The 6,064-nt window shown below is 38.2% G+C and overlaps 1 non-coding gene across 1 annotated transcript; it reads right to left on the bottom strand.

Moving 5' to 3' along the window:
* Window positions 1-406: 406 nt before the first annotated feature.
* LOC131759031 (small nucleolar RNA SNORA8) lies at window positions 407-544 on the bottom strand. Its single transcript, XR_009336365.1, has one exon. It is a non-coding gene; the product is annotated as a small nucleolar RNA SNORA8 (small nucleolar RNA).
* Between the last annotated feature and the right edge of the window lie 5,520 nt (window positions 545-6,064).

Raw genomic sequence — 6,064 nt, 5'->3', positions numbered from 1 at the left:
AAAATTTTTTTAAAGGGTTGTTTTTTTATTATGTGTAACACAAAGTTATTTAAGTCAATAAATTTTTAAGGAATTTCACAGATTCTGATTCTTTCCACTGCCAGTCACCTTAGTTCCTCCAATCTCGTAATCTTCAAGATAAAATAGCCCTTTCAAAAAGAAGTTATCATGTGAGTCAGCCCACAATTCTTTTAGTTAGGCTTCTTTGATCTCCAGTGAAATATGGACACACTTCAAAATTCCCCACCTGTAATCTTTGGGATCCAATTTCCTCAAACGATTTACTTTAGGACCATGTTTAGGGTCAGGAGATGGATCTGCCTGGTTCTGAATTTGACACCCTAGGAAAATAGTATTAGTTACTATTGAAGACTGTCAAACTGAACAGTATGAGAAACTATAGGAATACTGTATCAGTAGAAATACCAGGTCTAACGTGCACAAAGCCGAGAAAACCAACGATGCCAAATACTGAATTTATATTGCACTGTCCTTTGAACACCCATCAGGAACAAACTGCTGAATGCAGGTACCATGCAGTGCAACCTAATATGTCTATTTATGAATATGAGATATACAGAAGTAAAGAGGATATTATACTAGTTTTTTAAAGTGAATTTTTGTTGAAAATACGTGCACAAATAATTAGTGTACTAATCGGTAAATTTTCCTAAAATAAGGTGTCATCCACATTAAGAAAAAGCACCTTTCACATTTTTCTGAGTCTTAGAAGCCCTCACTGTTGCCCTCTTCCAGTCACGACCCCAAAGGAGACACTACTGTCCTGGTTTATGACACTGAAAATTGGTTTTCCTGTTTTTGAGCTTCGTATAAATAGAATCAGTCTGTAACCTTGTGTGTCAGGTTTCTTTCATTTTGTACTATGAATGCAAGATTCATCCATGTTCTTAGATAGAGTCATACTTCTTTTATTTGTGTTGCTGTATAGCACTCCACTGGGTTACTCTGACACATTTATCCATTACGTAGAGTAGAGAGAATTGGTAGGGTCCAGTTTGGGCTTCATGAGAGTACTTTTAGGAACACTCTGGAACATGTTTTGTGGTGAAGGTGTGCGTACATTTGAGTTGGATATGTACTTTGGAGTTACATTGCTAAGTCATGGCATGGGTATGTATGCTTGCCATCGGTAGATACTGCCAAATAGTTTTCCAAAGGGGTTGTATCACTTTACAGTCCCTCAAACAATGTATTAGAGATCCAGTTTTCCACATTTTTCTACTTACTTGGTGTATTCATTTTTAACTGTATAACGAATTACTACAAAATTAATGTTTTAAAATAACATACATTTATTATGAATACTTTGCAGTTTTTGTAGGTTAGAAATCAGGTTGTGGCTTAGCTGGAGTCGCTGCTTAGGAGTTCATAGTTAGAAATCAAGGTGTTGGACAGGCTGTTTTCTTACCTGGAGGGCTGACTAGGGGTGGATCCTCTTCCAAGACCCTCACATTTTTGACAGAATTCGTTTCCTGGTGGCCGCATGACTGAGGGCCCTGGCATTTTGCGGGCTGCTGGCTGGAAGCTGCTCTCACGTCCTAGACACCACTTGCAGTTCGCTGCCATGTGGCCCTCTCGATTGGCAGTTCATAGTATGGGTGTCTGCTTCTGTCCCGGCAGGCAGGATAGTCTCTCTAGCTGGCTAAGGTAGACTCCTACATAACAAAACGTCAGCAGAGTGGGAGTGCCATCTCATCACCTTTGCCATATTCTGTTGGCTACAAGCAAATCACTGGTCCTCCCAGACTCAAGGGGAGGAGATTATAAAGGGCCTTAAAGTAGGGAATGGAGATCATGGAGCCATCTTCGAATTTGTCTATCACAGCTCCTTAAGTCATAAGTACTACATTAACTTCAGGAGAATCTACGATTAAATTTCACTTCTGTGTACAATAACTTTGAATGGAATGTGTACATCTAGTTTTAGTATTTATTTTCTCTTCTCAGCACCTCGTGGCCCCCATTAAACAGTGTGTGTATGAACTGCTTACTTGGACTTCATGCAAGATAGAACACTTCTTTTCTGTTTGTTTTTGTTTTTGCGGTACGCGGGCCTCTCACTGTTGTGGCCTCTCCCGTTGCGGAGCACAGGCTCCGGACGCGCAGGCTCAGCGGCCATGGCTCACGGGCCCAGCTGCTCCGCGGCACGTGGGATATTCCCAGACCGGGGCACGAACCCGTGTTCCCTGCATTGGCAGGCGGACTCTCAACCACTGCGCCACCAGGGAAGCCCAGAACACTTCTTTTTAAAAAAATATTTCTGTATCATGCCTCTGAAGTAGCTGTTGTTGTTTCATCCAGTCCGCTCAAGTGCACTCATGCCTCTGGCCCAATGAGAGCTAATGTGCTTTGAGGGGAAGCATCAGTGATTGAATAACATGGGTGTACAAAGGGCTGCTTCCTTGTCTCAAACAAGAACCAACTCGGTGCAGAATGTCCTCCAGAGTGCCTCATGGTATCAGGCTGAACTGAGACTCCAGCCTAGACCCCGTCCTTGCTGAGCTTTCTTTCTTTGGCCTGTTCTGCTTCACACATCCCAATTCTCCTAAAATACTCCACAATAAGCCAACCTGGCTTTGGGGTACTTAGGGAAACTCCTGATTTTTCTTATCATATTGTTGCAGTTTGAGTTACAGAATTTATATGATTATCTTAAAAAACGAATGAAATTAAATATCACAGGGCTGCAAAATAGGGACATTGAAATTCTACTTACCAGTTTTTCACAAACACACGGGTGTTTCTTCAAAAACTGCATTTTCCTTTTTATTTTCTTACAGGAAAACATTTAGGTAAGATATTATGTATACTTAATAAAAAAGACATTGTTCTGGTTTATTAGGAACTCATTTGCAGAGTGCTGTTTTATCCTTCAAAAGATTTTTGTGAAATTCAATTGCCACGTTAACTCACGTCAGCTCTTTCCTAGTTTCTGCAAAATGCAGTGGTGACATTCATGGTACCTACAACCAGGGCAATGTGGCCACCAACCCATCACAACAGCCATGATCCGTGAACAGCCAGTGCTCCTGTTCTGGTGAAAAACAGCTAACTGTCTTAGTGCTAGATATATATATGTGTGTGTGTGTGTGTATATATATCAATCTATGTTTTCCACCCCAGTGTAATCTTACTTTAAAATCATTAAGCAATGCTCTATTTAAGATAATGCTAAAGAAAATTTCTTGTTGAAGCAAGTAATTTATTCTTTAAAAATGGAAATAGTAACATTATTCATTTATATAAATCCCAATTTTATTGTAAGAGGTTTGCTTAAAGCAAGGAAACTTTTTGTTAATATATATATGTAACAACTAATGAAAGTAAAATTTAAACCATACCTTGTGATCTTGAATCTGCCTTAATTTTTCTTTGCTTGCCAATATATGTATCCCCAGGGTAAGCCTGAATAAATGATTTAGACTTGGACACTTGATTTTCAGGTTGATAGATATTTTATAGATATGACCATGATGGATTCCGTTTCTATAAATAGACCCACCAAGCACTTGGTCACCCAAATCTGCCACCTGGAAACCAATTTTCACTTTACTTTCTCCTCCATCTCCATCATCCTATACCATATTATTTGTCACTAAATTCTGCTGATTTAATATCCAAACATTGCTCTGTCCTTTTATTTATCCCCCTTGACTTCAGGAAAACTTCTTATCATTACTGAATACACTGTTCAGTCTATTTAGTATCACATATATATATATATATAAATATAAAATCTAATTTGCTGGTCTCTATTACCTACATCTCTCCATGTCACAGCAAAAATTTTTTTGTCTAAATTATAAACGTGGATAGGCTAGTCACTCGCTTAACACACATGAAGAGTTCCATTCTATTCAGAATATATTAAAGACCAAAATCCTTATGTGGCATGTAAAACCCTTCACAGTCTGGTCCCTGCCCCTCATCTATATTCATGCTTTGTTTCAGTTTAACGACCTTTTGTTCCTAAAACATATCATACTTTCTGATTCCTCTACGCCTTAGCACATGCAGTTACCTCTGGCTGCAATTTCTTTCTTCTATTCCTTTACCAGGTGAGGCACTGCTTATCCATCATGATGCTGTCTAAAGGTTAACTTCTGAGTGAGTTCTTCTTTGTCATCTGTGGGCAGAGTTAGGGGCTTCTTTCTGCTTTCCTTGCATGTTGCAAATGCATCTGTTATGGCACAGGACTACAAGTTCCTTTAGCAACTGGACTGAGTTTTCTTTATATTACCAGTTTCAGCCTAGCAAATTACTTGTCACACAACAATCAATAAGTCATTTGATTTTTGAATAGTGAATGATTATATATTCATAGCTTACTTTAAATCACTAAGCTGTTTCATGGCTCTAATTTTTTAACTCTTCAAGAAATGGATGAACTCAGTAATCTTTAATCTACTGAAGGTCTTTACAATATAATACCTGACAAACACTAAATAATAAATAAATATTTTTTAAATGAATGAATTACTAAATGTGGTTTCAGAACCCTGCAAGCAAAAGAACCCTGTTAGATTTCTCCTTTTGTGACTATATCTCTTGTACCATTCCTTGTGGATTTAATAACTTTTAAGAATCTCATACAAGTTTTGTAAAATCATGTTTTACTGATTTAATTGCTATATCTTTTGAATAAGCAGCACTGACCTCAAACAAATATACTATTTTAATGCCAAAAGCTGTTACTATTCAGCTCTTGCTCTTTTCTAATTTTTACCTTTTGAAGAGTAACAGATTTGAAGTCAGATTATAAATTTTTTTCCCAACTTGAAGTTATCATAAGTATTATCACAGTGAATATTACAATATATAATTTGATTTAGAGATATATTCTCTACATGGGAAAACTCTACAAGACTATCAAATACTACTAAATAATAATACCCCCCCAACAAAAAAGACAAGAAAATATAACAGTTTGTGTTCAAAAGATCTCTGCTGAAAACATCATGACAATATTTGATGTTTCCTTACATATTTTAACATTTACCTATTGTTTACAATGTTTGCCGATAGATGCCATGGTGGATTCGAAGATAAGGGTTTTAGTATCTGACTTTCAAAAGTTACCAATGTAGTAGGAAAATTTGGATAGGATGGTGACTCTTTTGAAAGGCTGTATGTTAAACATGTATTAGAAGATAAATCAAGGATAATGGCCAGTGAGAGCAAAGAAACTAATTTTTGTGGTAGGAAATCATGGTGGCATTGAAATTTGATCATATCTTGAAAACCAAATAGGATTTCAATTTTTGGATATAAACAGGTTTTCATGGCTGAAGGTATATTGTGACTGCCCAGAGTATAGAAATGCTTTCTGTTAATGTATGAGGGTCTTGTGTCCATCACACCCAACCCCCCAACCCACCACCCAGATTATTTACATATTTCTCCTCTCTTCTGACTCACATCTCCTAATAGAAGTTCTCTTTTTGTTTTTTGGGGTTTTTTGTTTTTTAATAAGCCTGTATAGTCCTTTTACATTTTTATTATTATTATTACTTTTTAATTTATTTTTGCCTTTGTTGGGTCTTCGTTGCTGCTTGTGGGCTTTTCCTAGTTGCTGTGAGCAGGGGCTACTCTTCATGGTGGTGCGCAGGCTTCTCATTGTGGTGGCTTCTCTCGTTGCGGAGCACAGGCTCTAGGCCCGCGGACTTTAGTAGTTGTGGCACGCGGGCCCTAGAACGTGCAGTCTTCAGCAGTTGTGGTTCGCGGCCTCTAGAGTGCAGGCTCAGTAGTTGTGGCCGCAGAGCAGCATGTGGGATCTTCCTGGACAAGGGATCGAGCCCGTGTCCCCTGCATTGGCAGGCAGATTCTTAACCACTGCGCCACCAGGGAAGTCCTGTCTTTTTTGTTTTTTTGTTTTTGTTTTTTTCTGAAGAAAATGCTGAACAACACCAGAAAAATATCTTGCTATTACATAGCTTATCTTATTTAGAGATGCTACATAATAAGAAGCTGAGGAACAGTGGAAAGTAGAGAGAGAAAGATATGCTTCATGGACTAAAGTGGAGAGGGTTGTTGGAGTTAGGCA

This window comes from Kogia breviceps, chromosome 6, assembly GCF_026419965.1.
Source record: "Kogia breviceps isolate mKogBre1 chromosome 6, mKogBre1 haplotype 1, whole genome shotgun sequence".
Taxonomy (NCBI): Eukaryota; Metazoa; Chordata; class Mammalia; order Artiodactyla; family Physeteridae; genus Kogia; species Kogia breviceps.
The sequence above is the reverse complement of the archived record's forward strand: the minus strand, read 5'-3'. Positions and strand labels throughout refer to the sequence as shown.